General features: G+C 40.3%; 2 long non-coding RNA genes across 5 annotated transcripts in view; one reads left to right on the top strand and one right to left on the bottom strand.

Moving 5' to 3' along the window:
• LOC106509541 lies at nucleotides 10578-20112 on the top strand. The gene is made up of 3 exons (XR_001307170.2): nucleotides 10578-13474; nucleotides 16231-16310; nucleotides 17181-20112. It is a non-coding gene; the product is annotated as an uncharacterized LOC106509541 (long non-coding RNA).
• Nucleotides 22616-24726, bottom strand: part of LOC102158243 — a 1168296-nt gene continuing 1166185 nt past the window's right edge. For all 4 annotated transcript variants that reach the window (XR_002342080.1, XR_002342079.1, XR_002342078.1 and 1 more), the window contains one exon: nucleotides 22616-23081. This is a non-coding gene — a long non-coding RNA (uncharacterized LOC102158243). The remainder of the gene's footprint in view (nucleotides 23082-24726) is intronic.

Raw genomic sequence — 24726 nt, forward strand, 5'->3', positions numbered from 1 at the left:
CAAAACCTTAAGTTCTCTATCAGGGTCCAATTGGGAGAGAGAAACTATACAGGGATGTGAGCAGGGAAATTTTCATCTAAAAACTATTAATTTAAGAGGGGATTGGCGTAATGAGGGACTGGCTAGTAGGAAATAAGAGAACTCCAACCAAAGTAGGAATGGCAGATATAATAGTATAATAATTAGTAACATTAAAAAATTATAATAATATACAATAATTAGTAATTATAATAGTATGTAATAATATAATATGATATAAAATATATAACATTACACAGTATGTTACTACCCCTTTGGCCGAGGGAGAAAAAACAAGGAAGAGCCTCCCAGGGTTGAGATTTATAACTTCTTGGGGAAGACATGGCTGTGGCTCACTCGCCAGATGGGAAAAACTTTGCTAGTGGAGCTCCCTGGAAATCCGGTCTCTAGGAGGCCAGAGAAAGCTGTTCGCTGGAGGGTGTCCCACCAGAGATACTCTAGTGCAAAAGCACCAAGGCAGGTGCTGGAGGAGGTTGCAAGGACTGTGTACTGGAGAATCTGGCGGCACATCAGGAGTCTGGAGCTGCAAAGGAGCTACCCATGCTGTAGGAGCTGGACGTGAGGGGACAGCATGCACTGCAGTCACTGGACCTGGGAGATCCACCTTTGCTGTAGTTGCCAGAGGCTGAGAACACCTGGAGAAAATGCCCGTGCCTCAGGGGTGTGAGAAGCAAGGATTCCGGAACAAGAAAGCAAACCCTTCTTCTTCAGCATCTCTTCAGGGCTCTTTACCGACAAAGTTTAATACCATGCCTGCCAGCAAAGGGAACATAGTTATAAGGGCACAGATCCACTTTCAGAGAGCAGGCAAGAGGGTCTAATTTGATGCTGAGAAGCAACAAATCACTAACTGGTGCAAGCATACGTTTAGAATCATTATCCTTTAAGATGAAAATGGGAACACGCTGAGGCGTGCTCTTTGAATGGGCAGATGATGCTTACATTTTGGGTTGCTTTCTTGTTCTCTTCTACATCTTCATGAGATGACTACTCAGACGAATAGAACAAAGGGTAGCTGTACAGGCAGAACAAGTCACTCAACTTATGAAAAGTCTAAATCAGGAGTTCCCACTGTGGCACAGCGGGTTAAGGACCCGACATTGCCACAGCTGTGGTGTAGGTCACAAATGCTGCTCAGATTTGATCCCTAGCCCAGGAACTTCTATATGCTGTGAGGGCAGGAAAAAAAAAGTATAAAGCAGTCCTCTTACATCATCAACAACATATCTGACTACAGACAATGAAGACAGAGAGCATTATCAACGCTTTCTTTTTTTTTTTTTTTTGTCTCTTTGGGGCTGCAGTTGCAGCATATGAAGGTTCCCAGGCTAGGGGTAGAATTGGAGCTATAGCCGCCTGCCACAGCCACAGCCACTGCAATGCCAGATCCAAGCTGCCTCTACAACCTACACCTCAGCTCAGGGCAATGCCAGATCCTTAAACCACTGAATAAGGCCAGGAATCGAACTTGTGTCCTCATGGATGCTAGTCAAATTTGTTTCCATTGAGCCATGATGGGAACTCTCGAGGCTTCCTTTTTAAAATCTTGTATATGGCAGAGCTAAATACACCAAGTGACCAGGGTTCAAGTCAATTTCTTTTCATACTTTTTTGTTAGCCTCCCTGGATGATACGTAAGTTTGCTAGGGCTGCCGTAACAAATATCAGAGATCTTTTTTTCTCACAATTCTGGAAGTTCTCTCAAAGTCTGAGATAAAGACATCAATAGGATTGGTTTCTTCTGAGGCATCTCTTCTTGGCTTGGAGATGCCTGTCATCTGCCTGTGTCTTCACATGGTCTTCCCTCTGTGTGAGTTTCTGTGCAAATTTCCACTTTTTATAAGGATACCAGTCATACTGGATTAGGGCCCACCCAATGTCCTCATTTTAACATAGTCACCTCTTTAAAGACTATCTCCCATTACAGGTACATTCTGAAGTCCTAGGGGTTAAAGCTTAAACATAGGAATTTGGGGAGGAACATGATTCAGCCCCCACAGGTGGTTAATTGTGGGGGTTGTTAACTTCAGAAAGCCTGGATTCAGGTTCCAGTTCCAGTTATCAGCCAGTTACACCAGCTATGTAACGAGGAGCAACTTACCCACCTTGAACCTCAGTTACCTCATCTACTTTGCGAGGCTGTTGCGTGCGTTAAATTAGATAATAGAGGCAGAGTACTTACAATAGATTCTGGAGTATACTAAGAGCAATAGACAGTAATCATTATCAGTGATGATGTTTTCATCATCATTCATTTAATTATAAACACATAATATCTACTTCCAATAAAAATTTGCTGATAACATGAGAAGGAGGGCACGAAACTAATAATTACCAAGAAACACTGCCCTTTCCACAGGACATTTGCACTTACTGTTCCCAATGCCTTGACCTCTGCTATGCTTGCTGTTACCAGTCTCTGCCTAGTCGGTGTGTACTCAGAGATGCTGAGTCAGTGCATACTCAGAGAGGCCTTCCTCGGCCAATGTGTGTAAAGTAAAGACTCACCACTGTCTTCTCTTCTTTTTTTCATAGTCCTAATCTCAAATTCTCATTTATTTCTTGCTTATTCTCTGTCTGTTCTACCATCATGTAAACCATTTTAGCCATTGCTGTATCTTCAGTTCCTAGCATACTGAACCTGGCACACAGAAGGCATCCAAAAATGTTGCTCATGTGAGAAAAATACAAAAAACTGTGCAACATGCTATTGTGAGATAAGTACAGGGTGAATAAAAACCTAAAGCTTAGCTTTGAGTAAAGATGGTAAATAATAGATCTTAATAAGGAGAAAGGCATATATTAAATACATTTCAAACACTTATATATTTCTAATTTGGTGATACAATATTCATTGTTTTTATTCCTGGAAAACCTTTGTTCCTTTCCAGGACACTAGCGCCTGTGTTACCTCAACAATAAATTGGTATCTTAACATTTTTTAACTTTTAAACCTATGGCGAGTGAGAACTACTTCAACAATCATTGTCATCAGCTGAAAATGGTCTAGAAATGCGAGCACTTAATGAGCTCTCTGCACCTTTTCTTCCCACCCCACTCCAAGGCATCTGTTCTGATCTTAGGGTTATCACAGACTTCAAAGGGGGCTGGGGTCAGCTCTGCGGGATCCGGAGAAAGACGAAGAAAAGTCCCAGTCAACACAAAGCCCATCAAGTCTGAATACACATTTCTTTGACTGCATCCTCAATGAGTGAGTACTGCGACAATGATTGGTTTTGGCTGAGGATTGTTGTGCAGGCCTATATGGTCAGGCAGGCCATTTAAATGCTCATATTTTATTCTGCTAGCACTGAACGTTTAGTTACGATCAAGTCAAATATATTTTGTGCATGCACAAATGAGCCTCCAGCCTCTGCATCCTTTTTTTTTTTTTAGGAATGACTGAATGCAATCTTTACTCAAAGCTAAGCCAGCTAGCTAAATTATCAGATGATTTGGATTAGCAAACATTATGGAACTTTGTCTGCAACCATGAGCCTCTTATCTATTATAGTTTTATCATCACGATTTTAACCACACTGATGGAAATGTAGGCTTGTCCAATTTTTTTTTTTTTGTCTGAGCCTGCAGCATGAGGAAGTTCTCAGACCAGAGATAGAACCTGCACCTTAGAATAGGTTCCTTAGAACTATGTCTGGATTCTCATGTTGCAACAGAAGAAAGGGTGGGGGAAAAAATGTAATTGTAATGTATACATGTAAGGATAACCTGACCCCCTTGCTGTACAATGGGAAAATAAAAATAAAAATATATTAAAGTTCTTTAAAAAAAAAAAAAAAGAATAGGTTCCTTAACCTGCTGAGCCACCAGGGAACTCCAAGCCCTGTCCAAATTTGATGCCACATCTTTGTGGTGCTTTTCAAATATAAACTGTGATAATCTGAGTTTGTTAATATAGTCAATGAAAACCCTGTCTTTCAAAAGTTAACTTTAAAGTGTATAAAGAAGAAAAATTCTCTGCAATCAGCATACCAGTCCTGGGACAACAAAGTCCACAGTTGAGCATGAATCACGGTGGGGCACAGGTCAGTAGGGGACCCAAAGGAATTAGGGAGCAACGAGCAAACAAGATTATTTTCCCCCTAACCAAGAGGTGGCTAAAGATTTTGTCATTTTATAAGCAGAATACTGAAATTAAGGTGAAAAGCACACAGCATAGACTAAGATAAAAGTTGAGTCAACTGCATTTAGTTTATCTCACATTATGGATTTAATTCTTACCAACTCCTAAGTTTTTGTGCCCTTTAGAGGATATTTATAAGAAACAACTCTATAGGCATATTAAGGGGACTTGAGTAAGCTGGACTCAGATGATTACTGTAAGCATGATTCTGATGTCCAGAAACATAAGTTCAATTTATATATATAAGTATATATAACTGAGATTTATAAATATATATAAAACCAAGTCACTTTGTTGTACAGCAGAAATTAACCCAATGATGTCAAGTCACCTAAAGTTCAATAAAATTTAAAAAAGAAAGCAGAGAGATTATTGACGTAAAGGTTAGTAGAACTACAGTGAGATCATTTGCTTGGCCTGTCAGAGAATAATGTCGAAAACTGAGATGCCATGGACAAGCTTTTCTTTTTTTCTTTTCTTTTTTTTAAACCAAACTATACTCTTTTGCATTTTGTCTTTATTTTATTTTATTTTTGTCTTTTTGCCATTTCTTGGGCCGCTCCCGCAGCATTTGGAAGTTCCCAGGCTAGGGGTTGAATCGGAGCTGTAGCTGCCAGCCTACGCCAGAGCCACAGCAACACAGGATCCGAGCCGCGTCTGCAACCTACACCACAGCTCACGGCAACGCTGGATCCTTAACCCACTGAGCAAGGGCAGGGATCGAACCTGCAACCTCATGGTTCCTAGTCGGATTTGTTAACCACTGTGCCACGACGGGAACTCTGGACAAGCTTTTCTATCATGCAATACATGTGTTCCTAAAAGACTTCATGATCTGAAAAATTATGCACTGAGAATAATAGGGTCCTTTGGCTAAAGAGGGTTGGGTCAGATCATTCAAACATATATAACTTTGTAACCAGAGCGCTAAGAAAATTAAAATCTTAATGTTCTGAATTGCCATGTTTTCTTAGCAAACATAGGATTTTGTCCTTTTTTTTTTTTTTTTTTTTTTTTTAAGGAGAGTAGACTATGGAAGGGTATACAAGGGAGAGCTAAGATTGCTAAATTTTGGAGATAAAGACTGAGGAAGAACCTGGGTCTCCAGCTTGTAGATGGCAGATCATGGGACTTCTCAGCATCCACAGTGATGTAAGCCAACTCCTATAATAAGTCTCTCTCTCTCTCTCTCCCCCTATATATATATATATATAATATAAATGTAAACATGTATTTCCTATTGGTTCTGTCTCTGGAGCATCCTGACTGAATAGAATGCACTGGGAAAAATTTACCTAAGAACTAATAGGACTTCCCATGTATGCGAATACTGCTTTTTTATTTATAATTATCTGCAATTGCATATGAGCTGGTATCCACCAGAGAGGCATGTGTGGTAGCAAAGCAGACTCTATTTCATTTCCCAGGGAATGTACCTATTTCTGCAATCATTTACCAATTTGGATCCCTGCCTTTCAAACAAATTTTACTAAATTTAGCTAAAAAAACTCTGTCTTCCTTTTATTGGATATTGAGTCACTGTTAGCCCCATTTCCCCTTTTTTCTCAGCTGTGGTTTTCTTCTCAACTTCTCTGGTTTGTTCGAGGTGGGGGTTTTCAGGTAAGTTTTTTCTTCTTCCTTTCATTTTTATCATCGCCTTTTGGTATTATTCTTTGTCAATCACCCTTGTTCTTAATGCATTAAGTTTCGAGGTTAAGGCACCTCATATACCTATCTGAAGTAAGCAGTGTATAAAAAACAAACAGCAATACATATTTAAAGGAGGTGATAGTGCAGACATAGCACATGGGACAGATCACCAATCTACTTCTCCACTAGTGTGTTCTCATCTCACTCAAGTGCATTATTTCTTAGTGCTGTTATTACATGTTTCCATAACCTGGCCACAGTTTTATACTCTCATAGCTCTGGCCCAGGAATGTCCACATGCCACGGGTGTGGCAAATAAATAAATAATAAGACTTGAAAGTTGAAACGACTTCTTGATCCACGGGGTACAGAATGGATGCTGTGTTAGCAGGCACAAAAACAACACAAATCTCATTGCACATCTTCATAAGAGATCTTAGGTGATCAGGTGCATGATCAATGAGCAGTGATATTTTAAAATGCATCTTTTTTTTTTTGTTTGTTTCTTTTCTGAGGAGCAGGTCTCAAAAGTGAGCTTAAAATATTCAGTAAGCCATGCTGTCCACAGATGTGCTGTCATCCAGGCTTTGTTGCTCCATTTAGAGAGCCCAGGCAGAGTAGATTTATCATTAGGATTACTGGAGTGGTAAATGAGCACTGGCTTCAGTTTCAAGTCACAAGCTGCATTAGCCTCCAAAGAGTGTCAGCCTGTCCTTTGAAGTGTTGAAGCCAGGTATTGACTTCTCCTCTCTAGCTATGAAAGTCCTAGATGGCATTTTCTTCCAGGAGAATGTTATTTTGTCTGCACTGAAATTCTGTTATGTAGTTTGGTGCCTTCATTAACCAACTTAGCTGGATATTCTGGACAACATATTACAACTTTTACATTAGCACTTGCTGCTTCACTTTGCACTTTGATGTTAAGGAGATGGCTTCTTTCCTTCAACCTCATGAACCAATCCCTGCAAGCTTCAAACGTCTCTTCTGTAGCTGCACATAATCGAGGAGAGTTAGGACTTTGCTCTGGATTAGCTTTGACTTAAGGAATGTTATGGCTGGTTTGATCTTCTATCCAGACCAATAAAAGTTTCTCCATCTCAGCAAAAAAAAGCTAAATTATTTCTAGCTTTTGATTTAAAGTGAGAGACATGCAACTCTTCTCTTCACCTGAAAGCTCACAGGCCACTGTAGTGTTAGGAACTGGTCTAATTTCCATATTGCTGTGACTCATGGAATAGGGAGGCCCAAGGAAAGGGAAAGAAGGGAGCAGCAGGGTGATGGAGCAGGCAGAACACACACAACCTTTATCAGTGACGTTCACTGTCTTACATGGGCACAGGTTGCGGTGCACCCAAACAATAACAAAAGTAACACTGAAAATCACTGACCACAGATCATCATGACAAAGATAATAATAATGAAAAAATCTGAAATAGGAGTTCCCATCATGGTGCAGTGGTTAACGAATCCGACGAGGAACCATGAGGTTGCGGGTTCAATCCCTGGCCTTGCTCAGTGGGTTAAGGATCTGGTGTTGCCGTGAGCTGTGGTGTAGGTCACAGACGCGGCTCGGATCCCGAGTTGCTGTGGCTGTGGCGTAGGCCGGCGGCTACAGCTCGGATTCGACCCCTAGCCTGGGGAACCTCCATATGCCGTGGGAAGCAGCCCTCGAAAAGGCAAAAAGACAAAAAAAAAAAAAAATCTGAAATAGTTCAAGAATTACCAAAGTGTGACAGACACACAAACTGAGCAAATGCTGTTGTTAAAATGGCACCAACAGACTTGCTGGACATGAGGGTCACCCCAAACTTTTAATTCATAAGATATGAGGCATCTGTGAAGTAAAATAAAGTGAAACACAATAAAACAAGGTTTGTCTGAATGGTATGGTTTAAGGACTTTTTGTAGTTTGTCCTGGAATGATGATAATAGCTTTTATTTAACTGTTGATAAACCCTTGTTGAATGATTGGCTTGGGTAGGACTGTGGTCAGTGGCTGGGAGAGTTTTGCTCTGTTTGAAATTAACTTATTTTTATTGAATCTATGACCTTGGCTGTGTTAGCTGAATATCCCATGAGAAAGTCCTTTGATTAGACAGGCAAGTTCAGGAAAAAAATGACTCAGAAGGCCCAAAAGTATTAATTTGGCTTTCCCTTACAGGCAATGTAACTCTTAATAAGTCAACTTCTTTACACTAACCAGTGTGTGAGATCATTCATAAATTATATAAATTCCCATAGTGGCAAAGTGAAATTTACCTGTTGGAAAAAGTACACATGTAAAAGTGTTTCCTGTAGCCTAATTCTGTTTGTACCAGGAGAAAATTATTGCCTGGATCTACTACCCCTAATACACCACCTCACACCAACCAACCCCCCACCACACACAAAATATACTTTGACTAAATATCCAAAGTGATTTCAAGCAACTCACAATGTATGGACTCAGTAAACAGAAATTAAGGGCAATAACTTTATTTCCTTTTTTTCTTCCTTTTAGTAGCTTTTAGACTCTGTTTTTAACCCTTCAATACTGTTCACTCAATTAAGAAAAATGACTCTACATTTCACATAATACACAACACCTCAGCAAGTAAAAGGGGATCTTGGCACAGAAGTTTCTTGCTTTTCACTGACCTTTCTCTGTAGAACCAGGGAACAGGAATTCCAATTATTTTACCCATGGAGAAAGGAAAGTTTAAATCAGTACCGTTACACATAGGGCTATATGAGGCTTTTACATCACTGGCTGAAACTAAACGCATGACTTAAACAAGTGAGTTAACCAGAATATTACTGGAATTTTACTATCATTTCTGTTTAGCTGTGGTTTTAAAAGAAATAATGTCAGGGCTTCTGGTGAAGCAGAGATGATCCTTTGTAGACCTGAGTCAATGTCAAATAGCTCGTTTTCTCTGGAGCTTCTTGTGTGGTCAACTGTAATTCCTATTCGTAGACCCACAGGGCAGGCTTCCAGGCCCCAAATGTACACATTCTACAGTCTGACCCTTCAAGGTGCTATAAAAACATAAAATACCTTTCTTTGGAGAAACCTCTCTGCTACAGCACAGTCCCTTGAAACTGTCCGGTTTGATCTGTGGTGCCTGCTGAGACACGCATTACATCAGGGTCTATTTTCGGCTTGTTACATTAATCAAAACCTATGCCATTTATTAAACAGCTTCCTACAGCTCAGGCATTTGAAATGCAGAATGCCAGCAAGCAGCTGCCAAACACCATGAAGGCAAGAGGTGGGCTGGATTTGAGGAATGTACAAATTGAATTTCAAGTGACTGAGCAGCCTCTTTATCTCTTGGTGACACAACCAGGGACTGTACCAGTGTTCTTAAGGAAATGAAACCCAGAGCCATGGTTCAGTCATGGGGTGGTTACCAGGGCCCAGCCCAGCAGTCTTTCCGGAACTGCTGATGAGTGTGACCTTTGCAAAAACGCACAAAGCCCTGATTTCTGCACGGTTAACCTTTACAAGCCGGAACCCCTCTGTGAAACCTGCGCACAGCACAGGAAAGCCTCAGGATCAAAACAGATACATACACATTTCATGAAAGACTGACTACAAACATGCACGTGCTCCCACGCAGTCTCGGAGGATGAAGACACTGAACCCATTTTCAATTATTCTCTCAAATGTGTGTTTCCAAGCATTTACATCCCTGTTCCTTACGACCAGAAAAGTGCCAGCACTAGATGCAGTGTCAACTCTGTACTGAAATTCATTCGCTCCATTTCAGAGCTGTCTTGACTAGAATTGGTGGTGATAATGGAAATTATATATGTTCTGGTTTGCAAAGAGTCACGGAGACCCTTTGCTGATGGTTAAATAATGATCATGTGTGTACACTGAGAAGACGAGGGTAAGTATTAAATAGATTTCCACCACTGATCTACCTGGGAAAACCATTTTGATCTGATAGCATCTCACCATGCTGTTTACTCCAAACATACCAGAATCATGGGGGCGGGAGAACAGATCTTTATGACAGCGACTATGGCAATATTCTTAGCTTGTTACTACAATAAATCAAACTTTCTTTCTGTGGCTCCTTCCTATTTTTAATAATATTTTGTCTTTAAGCAAATCTAATTTCTCTCATAATTAATACATTGATTCAGAGAACATTAGTCATTAAGGGCAAATAAGTTACACTAGCTTATCTAATCCTCTCTCAATGTCTGGTTCTAGTGGTACTGTTTTTAGTATCATATTTTTTTCTCAGCTAAGTTCTTTAGCTATCTTATCATGCGATTTGCCTAGCAAGCCTAGGAAGTAATTAGAATAGGGGAAACTGTTATTACTGATGAGAAAATGAAAGTCCGAAGAGGTTAAGGAGCATACCAAAGGTCAATATGGCAAAAGCACCAGTAATCCTGAAATGCTCACCTCCCTTTTCTGTGATTTCCATGAACAATGAGGGGTGTGGCAATAAGGCTATGGGGCAACCAGTGACTTCAAAAGACACTGTGATTCATCTTTACAGTCTCAACCTGCTGCTTCCTGTTCTCCATATTCACTTAAGAATCCCTGTGCAAATGCAGGAAATCCCTGATCTGCAAACACCCAGCTGAGAATGACCCAGCCATCCAAACACCTGCCTTCTGGCTGTCTCTCTACTGTCAGCTGATTAACCATGGGGAAAAGAGTGGGGAGGGGATAATGCAAACTTCAAGAGACTCTGTTTAGAATCGAAATTAAAAAAAAAAAAAAAAAAGGTGGGAGGGAGGATACACTTTAAAAGAGTGAAGAAAGGGCAGGTGACCTCCAGAGTCATTCAATCATTCACTCAGCCACCATGGGTTGGGCAGGAAAGATGCCACAGGAAAGAGTTGGAGAAATTCATGAATGCCTTCTCGTCCTTGAGTTTGAAGCACTGGATTAAGCGTTAGGAATTACAGATCCAAGATCTGTCTACCAACAACTCTAAGCAAAGAATGAATGCGAAGAATGGTCTTCAAATAGTACAAAGCAAATGAGAACGCAGAGGCTGGAGGCTTATTTCTGGCTGAGGTAGCCAGGGAAAGCTTTGTGTCCAGTGATGGGGCCTTGATGGATGAGCTGGACTCTGTAAAAGCCCAGTTTTCAGAAGTTAAGCTAATGCGTTGTTATTCCCCTGATTCTAATTTTGAACTCACAAGGTTTTCCTGGGGATATTTTAGGATTCTAGTCACTTTCATAAAATGTAAAAATAGGTAAAGCTATGGCTGTAATGTAAGGCAAATTCATACTAGTATGTCTTAGGCCCATGTGAATGTCAGGTATAAATTATCCCTCGTCTTTCCAGCTATTCCCCAAAGTAAATATTATAATAAAATTTTACAGATAGGGGAAACTGAGGCCCAGAAATGTTCCATCATCAGCCATCACCAGAAAGTGGGAAACTAATGGCAGTTATTTTCAAGCCAAGTACCAAACACATGAAGGGTGCGTAAAGTCCTAAGATGTGCAGATAATCCAGCCCTACTGGTTCCTTAGCTGGGTACAATGTACCAAATCTTCCACAAGAATATTTTGAGATGGTGAGCTGCCAGCAGTGTACTGGACCCCTTTTAAGCTTTTGTGTGCGATGCAAACCCTTCCAAAATACAGGTACTTTTCCAAAAGACAATGTCCCTTTCATTCTGGCTAAGTGTGGTTTCCCCTCCCTCTCTGTTCAATGGTGGGGGGGGGAGGGGCACCCGTCTCAAGGCCAGGATTTAGTTGAAGTTAAAATAAGGAGGGGAAAGGGCCTATGTCAATGTGGAGGCTGATCCTACTTGGCCCAGGGAAAAGTAAGCCATTCTTTTTTTTTTTTTTTTTTTAATTTTACACTGCCAACTCAGGGGCACCTAAAGCCTCAGTGTATTAGCTGTTCAGACTTTTGATTCCGAAAGCTTACTTCTTCTTAAAGGCTGCCCCCTGGACTGGCTGTGCTGCTTTAAATTCGGGTCTCTAAGAAATTGGTGTGAGCAACTTTCTTTGAGCCTTCAAAGTAAAGCCAAATGCTCTGTCCTCAGCAGGAAAGTGACTTTAATTAATTCTGGACGACCTTTCCATTGAAAAGCAAAACACTGCCCTGAGGCTTTTTAGAAAGGTTAGGTTGTACCTTTTCCCTCTTATGGTGAGGAGGTAGGTATGAGTGTTTCTCATACAAGCCTCTGCCTCCTGCGTTCCTGTAGAATGCACGCTCTTTAATCCAGGAAAAACAAAATAAAACAAACCAATGGGCAAAGAGGCCCTGTTTGTAGCCAATTAACTTCTCAATTCTAGCAAGAACTAAAGCACAGCATAAAATCTTCCATCACAATAAAATATGACTAAAGACCTCATCAATTCTCATTTAGCAAATGCTTTGTACTGGACCATCTTTTTCTCATACTTAGGAATTCCATTATTTCTTATTTCAGTGAACATGTTCGGGGAAAAAAAAAATTAAGTGGAATGGGATTAGGTTTGCCATTTGTCATTTACTCAGAACAGAATTCCGGTCTGACATGCAGGCAACTCATACCCAGAGCTTAATGCTTTTAGTAATTATAAGGATCATGTAGAGTATGTTGATTGGTGGGGGGAAAAAATCTTTATTAACTGCTCAGAAATAGTTAATTCTTCATTAGTCAGAGCACTGCACTAGAGGCTGCTGCCTGTGAACCATGGATTAGAGTTTATGATAGTAATAACCTCCCTGAAAAAACATTTGTTACTATACTTAATGACCAGATTTTAGTGCATTAACCTTCCTCAGGAGGTCAACTAACAAAATGGATGTTAACTGCTTGTAACAACCAATTCCTCTGAAATTAATATTTAGATGCCTTTGGTGTCAAAAAAAAACCTTCCTTCCCTATCAGGGCATTAAAAACACTTCTAAATTATTAATAGCAGGCAGGATTCAATGCCTCAAAGATTTCCATGCCAACGCTCTTTATCCTCAGCCTCTTCCTATTTTCTCGAACAGAGTTCTCTTCGGCAGGAACAAGGAAGGCATTCAGGGAAATTAGGTCTCAGAAATGCATGTGGGTCAACAATGTACTGCAGTTTGGAAAAGGTCATCCTTTAAGTTCAACAGAAATAAACATTACAGGAGTGTGAAAGGCGATGCTGAGAGCACACTGGGAACCCAACGGGGACAGACACCCCGCCAGGCCTGGGCTCCAGAGCTACAGCCCTCTCACCACCTGTCAGGAACTCCTTAACGACACGTTTTTTTTTTTTTTTTTGCATCCCTTCTGCGACTGACCTCCTGGCTCATCTCTCCAGCCCCTCCCTCTGCCTTCAAATTGGAAACAAACCACACTTATGTCAAAACAACTTCTCAACTATTTCCTTCCCGAGCAATCCCAGAATATAAAACATGTTCTGAAAAGCTGCACCATTCCCTGGAGAAATTTTATGATTTGGTTACTGCAGAGTGTGCTGCTCCTTGGCTGGGGTAGCCTGAAGTCCTTGCCAAACAATGAAGCAATGCTATTATTAGCCTTCCTATTCAATGGCCACAAAACAGCCCCTGTTTCTATTTTCAGACTGTGCTCTTCTGGCTCAAGAAGGCCAACACTGCACCCGTAGGGCAAAGGAGCCATCCATTGCCAAAACCTGCAGAGCAGTGGGAAGGGGAAAGGTTTTCCTGGTGGCATTTTTCGGCAGAGGTAAAATCCAGATGGGGAGCCAAATCGCCGCCTGCGAGTCTCAGCAGAGGTTTTCCTACTGGGTCTGGGAGGGCACCCCTGGGATCTCAGCAATGAAGCTGCTGTGTTTACTACTTTTCTCAAATTGCCTGGATGCAGTCACTGACTCAGTCGTTTAGATCAGCCCAGTGCAGGCGCAAAACGCTAAATCAGTAACACACAGAGCTGACGTGAATGGTTCAAGTGACGATGTCAAAGGCTTGGGCAGTTGCCTCTCGGCATGGTCAGTTACAGCCCAGCAGCAGTGTTCCAGAGGAGCCAGGCAATGTGGGGCATTTGATTTTTTTTTTTTTTAATGAGCTATAATGGACAGAACATTATATTAGTGTCAGGTGTACAACATCATGATTCGATATATATTATGAAATGATCACAGTAAGTCTAGTTAATATCCATCCTTGTACAGGGTTACCATTTTTTTGTGTATGATGAAAACTTTTACGATTGATTCTTTTAGCAACTCCTTTTACTCGTTTGCTTAACCTCCACCCCTGCCCCTGGCAACCACTAATCTGTTCTTTGTACCAATGAGCTTTTTTTTTTTTTTTTAAAGATGCCACATATAAGTGTGATTATACAGTATTTGTCTGACTTATTTCACCTAGTGTAATGCTCTCAAGGTCATTCCATAGCTTCACAAATGATATTATTTTATTCTTTTTTATGGCTGAATTACATACATATGTGTGTATATGTATACACATATATATGATATATGTATGTATGTGTATGTTTGTATCTATGTATCTCATATTTTTTTATCCATTCATCCATCAATGGATACTTAGGCTGTTTCCATGTCACACATATTGGAAATAATGCTGCAGTTAACATGGGTGTGCATTTATCTTTTCCAGTTAATGTTTTCATTTATCTTTGGATAAATACCCAGAAGCAGAATTGCTGGGTTATATGGTAATTCCATTTTTAGTTTTTTGAGGCACCTCCATACTGTTTTCCACAGTGGCTGCACCAATTTTCATTCCCACCCACAGTACACAAGGATTCCCTTTTCTCTACATCCTTGCCAACACTTGTTATTTCACAGCCATTCTAACAGCGTGAGGTGATATCTCATTGTGGTTTTGATTTGTACTTCCCTGATGATTAGTGATGCTGAGCATCTTTTCATATACTATGTCTTCTTTGGAAAAATATCTCTTCAGTTTCCTGGCCCCTATTTTAATTGGTTGGTTTTGTTCTTGCTGCTGTTGAACTGTATCAGCTCTTTACATATTTTAGCTATTAGCCCCTTATCCAATATACAATTTGCAAGTACTTTCTTCTAGTCCATAGGTTGTCTTCTCATTTCATTGATGGTTTTCTTTGCTGTGCAGATGTTTTTTGGTTTTGGTATCTGCCGGGTTGTTTATTTCTGATTTTGGAGTCAGAGCCAAAAAATCATCCCCAAGACTGATATCGAGGAGCTGACCGCCCATGTTTTCTTCTAGAAGTTTATGGTTTTAGGTCTTTTGTTCAAGTCTTTAATCCATTTTGAGTTAGTTCTTGTGTATGGTCTAAGAGAGTGGTACAGTTTCATTCTTTTGCATGTGGCTGCCCAGTTTTCCCAACACAATGTATTGAAGAAAATGTCCTTTATCCATTGTATATTCTTGACTCCTTTGTTATAGATTAATTGACCATATAGGCATGACTCCCTCCCCCCCCCCCCGGGGTTCTCTGTTCTGTTCCATTAATCTAGATATCTATTTTTGTGCCAAAATCATACTATTTTGATTACTATAGCCTTGTAATATAATTTGAAATCAGTGAGTGTAATGCCTCCGGCCATCTTTCTCAAGATCATTTTGGTTATATGGGCTTTTTTGTGGTTCCCTATACCTTTCAGGAATGTTTGCTCTATTTCTGTGAAAGAGGCCATTGACATCTTGCACTGAATCTGTGGATTGCTCTGGGTGGCATGGACGGGGGTCATTCTTATTTTTTTCTGATGGATACTTTCGTAATATTGGAAATTTAGTGCAGACAGGGGTCCATTAGAATTTGGTGCCTCTCTTCATTTGAAAACACAATTTGCTATATGACTTTTCAGCTAGGACAAGTTGTGTATAACAGTGATTTTAATTTAATAGCCAGATCCTTCATTGCTTTGGGAATACAAATCAAAAGGTTGTATTCTAATTCAAAGGTTAGAAAGGTTGCCATGTCATTGCATATATATGGTTCCTCTTTCCTACTGTAGTTGCTTTTCACTTTGTCTGTACTGTCTTGGGAAAGTATTCGCAAACAGTAAATAAGCAATTCTTTCATTTAAACCATGACCACGTTTGCAGATTCAACAGCTAAAATCTCAGGTGATGGTATCGCTCTCTCTGCTAAGGCTTGGTGTTTTATTTTTGCATTTAAAAATGCAAATTAAACAATGACACTTTTTATGAATTCAATGAAAAAGAATGTTGTCTTGGTTTTTAAACTCTCCTTTGCTAAACATTTAAAAAAAAAAGAGGCATTTTGAAAAAGATCTCTTTCCAAATATAAAACTGAAATATGAACTGTTGACAACCCCCCTCACCCCGCCTTCTTCCACGGAAATATCAGTGAGCGGCTGCAGGGAGCTGGCTTTTAGACACAGTGTTCTGAATGGTAGGCATGATTAAAATACAGTTATTGTCTTGGTCTACTTTATCTCTACACTGATAAGGTTTCGGAAAGCTATTTAATTGTCCTGTGAATCATTAACTTCATTATGTTTACAGAGAATATGTTATCTTGCCTGCTTCTTGGGAACCGTGGATCCTTCATCAGTGACCTGGAATGGTTGCTAAGTGTGAAGCAGGTAATGTACCTGTGCGATTTATTAGTGCCAGGTAGAGTTTTAAATCAGCATGTTGATTGTAGTGCTGTTCACTTAATGAACTTCCATGCACTGCTTCCTGAAAACCCTTTTATGGTTTCTGTTGGCTCCATATGGCATTCTGATGAGCTTACACTTCTCCTTAAGTGCTTCTATATCAGAAAACAAGAGCAAAGCTAAAACAAAGTGAGTCATCTGGTTTTGTCTTTGCTTTCACTGCATGAGATAATGTGGAGGTGTTAATTACAAGACTTCACTGAGTCTTGACTAATAACAGTGTGCAAACAAATGTATGTCAGGCTCAGCCACAGAAATGCTTCTACTAATAAGGTAAAACTAGCAATTAGAGCTGACAATGAAGTAATACTTTCCGTTGAATATTCATTAATGAAGTTCGTGTTTGGGAGAAGGGAGGCTTCTGATTGTCCAGATGGAAACCTAGAATAGGAACCCTGGTCATTCCCTTTAAATGAATTAACCACCATTTGGTGAGCCAGCACACTGGATTAATTCCCTTTTGTACTAATGCACTGACCCTTTGCTTCAAAGGTAGAGCCCTGATGGCCACTAAGATCCCTCAATCCGTGACCTTGGCATAATAGGGACAAATTGAATTCCCAGAAGGAGAAAAATGATAGTGGCCACAGACCGTCACTAACGGTGTGCTGGAGACAGAGCTTGTTTTATTTAAATTCTTCTTCGCTACAGCTTCTAGCGTCTCAGAGAGGAAGAGTGTGATTAGCTTACCTAACCCGGTCATGTCACTTTGTCTGATGTTTTCCTTTTTTTTCCTTTTCCCCTTTCCCTTTCCATCTATCCTTTCATGTCTCCCCCTCTCTCTCTTTCTTTCAGAGAGCAGTTCTGACAGCCTTCTTTAAGCACAGGATATCCATTGCTCTCATGCGAAAAAGAAGCCTCCCAGAAAAGACTGCATTGGGCATTGACAGCTCTTTCACACGTTGTACTGTTATTTCTGAAACCCGATCACGAGTTGTACTATCTAGGTAATACATGCCTTTTGGACATTTCTTAGTAAAGATGCCCAAATGAGAGACCCTACTGATGAAAGCACTTCCTTCAGGGACCTTCAATAGCTCGATATATATTTAGGGAAATACAAAAGGAGAGGAGCGTGTATTTTTGGGATTGGGAAAATACACATTTTCCATTGGACTAAACTGTCAACTCATCAATATTTTAGAATGGGTCATGACCTGCATAAAAGAAAAAACAAACAAACCTGTTTTGACTTTCTTGGCAGCCCCAATCCTAATTTGGTGGAAGTGGCTTTGTGCCTGGATTTGAAAGCCACAGTCCCAGCCTTCTATGCACTCAGCAATGGCCGTAGAGCACACATCTGGCCAATGGTATCTAAGAGGAAGTTACTTAAAGCTACTTAAAATAGGACAGAAGCAGCTGAAGGGCACACGTTTTGTTCTCATGCGTTTTCCTCTAGTAGCTGGAATCAACTAGTAATTTTGCAGTAGGAAAAAATGAAAAGATTCATAGATCCGGCAATAATGGTTTTAACATGAGCCATCCTTCCCTCATCCTCCACATTAACCCTCCAATTTGCAGTTCCCTGATTTGCGCAGCCAAATGGAATACCTAACGGAAATAGAATATGGTATCAGAACTGGCAGGGGGTGTAGCAAGGAAAGGATGCTTCAAGTAATAGAACCAAAAATGTTTAATTTGCTTAATGGAAGGGGTGGGAAAGTGAGGGCAGTATTGCAGGAGGTAAAGCTGGTTCATCCATATGCAACAGGGCAAAACAGTTTTTCAGACTCTAGAAACATTGTCTACTGACTCCTAAGTAATAGAGAATGTTGGCATGCGTTGGACCCTTCTTATTGCTTTTAGCAAAGCCTTAAGGGAGCAATGAACTGATTCAGAGACACACAGTCTACAAACATGTGGAAGAAAATACAGCACTGATAAGAGGAGTGCTTCTTCCAAGACCATCAATCTAAGTTGACTGAGAATCTCAAAAATTGGAGCCATTCGATAGTTAAGATATATGTTTGCTACTGGAAAAGAAACTCAAAATACAATGTGAAAGAAAAACAGAAGCTCAGTTCTCTCTCCTGTAACAGTCTTGAGTATAAGCAGAAAAGCTGTAAAGTGTGTGGCTCCATGCTGCCTTTCTATCTTACTGCTCCCGAATCTCCTTGTTGCAGTAATCCAAGATTACTCTCCACTATTCAGGCATTTCAGGAGGCAGGAAGGGGAAAAGAGGGAAAGAGAGGGCATTCTCTTCCTTCTAAAGACATACTCTGGAAGTTGCACCTGTTATTTCTGCATATAACTTATCGGAAAGAATTTAGTTATATGTCCACCCCCAAGCACAAGGACTTTAATCTGGTCTACCATGTGCTCAGCTAAAAGCCACGGGTTCCATGTTGCTGGAAAGGGGAAAGAACCGATACTGCCTTTCTTGGGGTTGAACAGCTAACTTCTCCTCTCCCTCAAGCAGAAAGCATTGTAAACTAAAGAGTGTACATCTGTCTTCCTCTTCTTGTCTCCTTCTGAAAATCCAGCTTTGAAAAGCAGCCTACACCAATCTCACATTTTTCATATTCCACATTAGAAAAGTGATGTAGCTTTAATAAGATAGCAATACTTTATATTTTGTTCTTCCATCAGGCCAAAGGGTTATGGTGTTAGAATGTTCTTTGGCAATTCCAAATAGGAAAAACAAAATCTCAAAAAACTTTTGAAGATATCTAGCGTAGTGGAAATGTCTCAAGATTTAGTTCTAATTAGCCTCTGAAACTGTGTTCCTGCCAACTCTGTTGCATTGACTAAGTTCAGATCAGGCATCCTGGGACATTTCATTCCGTTTTGAACGAGGCGCATTGCTAATTCTCTAATCAATGAACGGACACTCCATTTGTCAAACAGCATAATTGCCATTAAATGAATATAATTCATAGCTAATTGTTAAAAAGGAGTAATTTGCTGTGACTTGAACAGATTTTAATTGTATTCCTTGACTTATGGGAACATCTTATTAAATAGTGGAAAAATCTTTTTAAAAATCTGTATTTTGGAGCAAAGGTGGTGATATCTTTTTAAGATCACACATGGGATGAATTAATCGATTCAAACATTATGTGAACAAATATGCTGCTACAAGAATGTTCATTGAAGCATTATTTAAAATACCAAAAAATTTCAAGCAACATGCATATCCATCTACAGAGGCATAGTTACAGAAAATACAGTTTATCTATGCTAAAAATCAAAAAAACTTATTCAACGCTTAAAACAAGGAGATAGATCCAAGTGGAAAGATATCCAACACACAACATTAAGATTTAAAAAACTATAAAGCGATATGTATGGTTCAAGTACATTAGCTGACAGAGCAAATCAGAAAGCAGTTACATACATACATATAACTGTATATGCACGGAGGTTTTTGGAAGCATATGCATGTATTAATATTACAACTAAATAGTGGACTAGTTGTCCTGGTATGAGAAATGGCAGATTCTTAGTTTTTACTTTATAAACCTTCTGTATTTGTTGAACTTTTAACTTTAAATTTGCATTCGTTTTGCATTTTAAAAAGTTATTAAAACCTATAAAAATAATTCTGTTCCATCGCTTACTATCCTTAAACAGTCCATGGAATATATAGCATAAAGTATTACTGAATGAGCGTCTGAATTCTGCTTCCTTTTGCTTTATATTGATTAAGAGCGTGCTTCATGACAATTTCCTTGATTATTTTTCTTTTTTTGGTCTTTTCAGGGCCACACCCGCGGCATATGGAGGTTCCCAGGCTAGGCGTCGAATCAGAGCTACGATTCAAATCAGCCTACACCACAGCCACAGGAATGCTGGCTCTTTAACCTGCTGAGCGAGGAGGCAGGGATTGAACCTACGTCCTCATGGATGCTAGTCAGATGTTTCCTCTGAGCCATGATGGGAACTCCCTGTATTTGTTTGATAACATAAAATCTGATACTGATTTTTTTCATTTGTACTCTTGCCCTAGAAGCAAAACCACCATAAAGGAACACTATAAGATCTTTCAGGAATTTACTGATTTATTTGTTTATTTGTTTATTTTTTGTCTTTTGAGAGCCAAGGCATATGGAGGTTCCCAGGCTAGGGACTGAATCGGAGCTGTAGCCACTGGCCTATGCCACAGCCACAGCAACTCCAGATCAAAGCCATGTCTGTTATCTATATCACAGCTCATGGCAATGCCGGATCTCAACCTACTGAGTGAGGCCAGGGATCCAACCTGTGTCCTTATGGATACTAGTCAGATTCGTTTCCACTCAGCCACGATGGGAACTCCCCTCAATGTATTTAATACCTTGCAAATTATTTTCCTTTTTCCTAGATTTTACTTTCATAAAGGGTTTCAAGTTTAGTGAAGTTTGTCATACTCAGCAGTTTTGGAATTCACTGGAGAAACATGAGATATGCTCCTTCTCTCAAACCCAGTCTTATCCTATTCTTCATGATGATGCAGCCCTGTCCATGACCTACCTAGGAAGACATCATCAGTAATCTCTTATGTTACCTGCAAGGTGAAGAACAGATGAAGGGATCTGATACTTATTTTGGCAACTCAGAAATATGTTTTAAAACTTTCTCCATTTATCACATGAAAAGTGCTCAATCAACCAGACCTCAAATCTCAAGCAATACGTAGTAAGTACCTTTCTGCTCATTTTAAGAGAGAGAGAATACATCCCTCAGGCTGCAGCAGCCTGAATTTGAATTTGAATGTTGTATAAAATCAATAAAAGGACCCAACTGTTCTAGGCTCTGTATGCCTCAGAGGGTCTAGGTCACAGAAGAGAAATGTTTATTTCTCAGGAGCACACATAATAACCATACTTCTCATTATGGTAAAACAAAACAAAACAAAACAAAACACATCAATTATTGAGCTATATTCTATGAGTTACTATGTCCTAGGCCCTCTGCCAGCAAGGAAGACAGAAACTCTGTCATCCAAGACTGTATCATCAGGTGGGAGGAGACTGGACTTTTGCTATGGAAATCCTACCTAATGGGAAAGTTTTATGTCGCCACACCACAACATTCATTTCTGAACTCCAGAAATGGAGACCTTAGGTATGTTATAGAAAGACTCCCTTCACGCAAATGTGATCAATGTTTTTTTGTTTGTTTGTTTGTTTTGTCTTTTTGCTATTTCTTTGGGCCGCTCCTGTGGCATATGGAGGTTCCTAGGCTAGGGGTCGAATTGGAGCTGTAGCCACTGGCCTACGCCAGAGCCACGGCAACGCGGGATCCGAGCCGCATCTGCAACCTACACCACAGCTCACGGCAACGCAGGATCGTTAACCCACTGAGCAAGGGCAGGGACCGAACCCGCAACCTCATGGTTCCTAGTCGGATTCGTTAACCACTGCGCCACGATGGGAACTCCTGATCAATGTTTTTGGAATCTAGGGTGCAAACTGGGAAGGGTAAGAACTGCTAAATAATAACAACACTTTGGAGTTCCTGTAGTGGCGCAGCGGAAATGACTCCAACTAGGAACCATGAGGTTGCAGGTTCGATCCCTGGCCTCTTTCAGGGGGTTAAGGATCCAGCATTGCTGTGGCTGTGGTGGAGGCCGGCAGCTATAGCTCCGATGAGACCCCTAGCCTGGGAACCTCCATATGCTGCCAGTGCAGCCCTAAAAAGCAAAAATATATATGCATAAATAAATAAAAATTTAAAAAGTAATAATCGCACTTATCATTGATAGGCACCTGCATCCTTCAAAGACACTCTCTCTACACTTCACGTGGACCCCATCAACATGGATACTATTCGTTTCATTTTCAGAGGCAGAAACTGAGGTTCTGCACCAGTCAATGACTGAGTAGGGAAGCAAACCCCAGCACAGGTTCTTTGAACCTCTGAGCTCTACTGCTTTGTCCTCCTAATGAAGGGAAGTGGAAATGGGGAGGGGGGAGGGAAAAACCTTTACATGCTTTTTTTCCCTCCTGCAACCCTTTAAAAAGAGAGACGGGACAAAAGAAGAATGCGTGTTCTATATGCATGATTCTTTGCAGCCCTCTGACGAAGTACCTCAAAAGCTAAGCTCCCATCAATCCTGGAGAGATAGGATAGTGATGGAATGAATGGCTTGAAAGAACAGCGGTGGCCAAAGAACTTCTTATGCAGAGAAACCCCAAATCTGGGGCAAAGCCCTCCTGTTCATTTTAATCTCACAAAAGGTAGACAGTGCTGCCTGTCAAGGTAATGCATGACTACACTATTTGGGAAAAACTACAGTTCTAATTAGATGAGCAAATAAATGTTCATTTCAATTTATTAATATAGCTGTAGGCCTTGTTACAATTTATCTCTCGGTTCTGAGACCAATCCATCTCGAGCGGGGAATCATTGTGGGGAAGTAACGGGTTTTAATAATGGATACAGGCGGTGAATTATTCAGGCAGATGGGAGCAAGCCTTGATGCCTTCACTCACTTCTTTAATTAACTGTGAGATGCTGACGAGTCTGGGCTGTCTCGAGGCTTTCTAAGTTTATCTCCATCAGAACTGTGAATTTTTCTGGAGCCATGGATATGTTGCGTTCAGGCTCATCCTTATCTGAGAAAAAGGCATGCCAGTTCTCCTGTCACCATTTTGTCTTCTTATAGTCTCAGTTCTTTGTCCCCTTCAATGTTAGTTTCACGCAACTTTCTGAGGAAGGAACATTTTCCTTAGTAAAACCCACACCTTTGTTGGACCGCACCTCTGGATATGACTGCAACCAAAGAAAATGCAAAATATTTCAAGCCTTATTTAAGTTTGGGAAGTAACCAATAAACAAAACAAAATCTAATTCTGATCACTTAAGCCCATTGGCTTGGTTTAGAGCCATTTGTTTTAGTGACTTAGAAAGAAATGAATGGCTAGAAAAGAATTTTCAGAGTCCCTGTTTGACAGAGCATCAAACAAACAAAACTAAAACTCTTATGAGATACAGATTGTGTTATTTGCATGAAACAGGGTACATTAGTTACAGAGCTTTGCCATGTGTCGTAATGGTTCCTGTAAATAAAAACCTCTCAGGGCTTGGCACTAAACAAATGAAGAGACATGGCCTTGTCTGGTGAATTTTCTCCTTTGCTTAATACAGATTTTCTGAGTGGGAAACGCATCTGGCTTGTAGTGTTTGCCCCAGAGTAAATCAATGGTTTGGCCGTGAACACATTAATAACATGTTTAGATCATTGACTGCCCTTATTTGGGCCGTCTACTTTGCTCTTACCTGTTACTATGAAAAAAAAAAAAAATTTTAAGTACACATGAGCTGTTATCTAGCAATTTCTTAAGGCTGTGACATGAAAGTTCCTCCTTCCGTTTTGTGACAGCAGAGAGAAAGTAAGGATCTGAGGCAGGTCTGAGGTCACCACTTCTTCACAGAAATTGAATCATGATTTCTATCAATCAAAAGTCATGTTAAAAGCTCTGTGAAGTAAACAATGATGTATATGAATTAGCAGCCCGACCGTAGTCGATACAAATCAAAGTGGCTTTATGAATGTATTGATGTTCTCAGCTCTTGGAAGGTTGAATACATTAAGCGTTTATCCCCCAGGGCACTGTTGATCTAAATGAATCTGTTCACTCTGAGACCAGGCCGGAGTGGAGGCTACAGACAGAATTATCCACACGGACCCAAAGGTTGTACTGACCCAAACCCAGTGACCCGATCTGTGACCAGATGCTCCTGGTAAACTGAAATGAAATGAATGACACCAGGAGCAAAGACACTTGTATAGCAAGTGGCTACACTTGTGTTTGGTTTTCTTATATACTCATTTCAAAGGTCGGAGTCTCTCAGAATGTAACACAAAGGTTTCTTCTAAGGATTTGGCCCAAGACAACTCACTCGTGTTAGATGTGAACCCTGTTGTCAGAATTTAACTTCCACAGACCAGCTCTGTATCTTCAGGTTGCATCAATACATCCTGTTACTGGGTATTGACTGATTCAGTAGCGGCCATAGGCCCATCTGGCTTATCTGAAAGGAAAGTTTATTTTTATACTCAAATGCCCTATTTTAAAAATCAGATAATGCAGGCATCCTGTTAGGATTTACTAGATTAGCTAAAGAACACAAAACATCAGATTGTAATTAGATGACCACAGAGCAAAAAACACAGGATGCATAGTTCCACAGAATATCCGGCATCCTTTGGCACATTCAAAGTACAGATAAGTCATCTATTTTGGCCTCTCTGTGGTTTGGAAAAGGGTTCTTTGCACGATGGCTTTTGCAGTGGAATTCATCTTGCTTTTCTTAGAATGTTACAACATCGAACTGTGTCTCCAAAAGGACCAGCCTCAAATTATCGGACCAAAAGCACTTGCATAGAGACCAGCAGTTAGAAAGAACACTGAGA

Source organism: Sus scrofa, chromosome 2 (genome assembly GCF_000003025.6).
Source record: "Sus scrofa isolate TJ Tabasco breed Duroc chromosome 2, Sscrofa11.1, whole genome shotgun sequence".
In the NCBI taxonomy this organism is placed as follows: Eukaryota; Metazoa; Chordata; class Mammalia; order Artiodactyla; family Suidae; genus Sus; species Sus scrofa.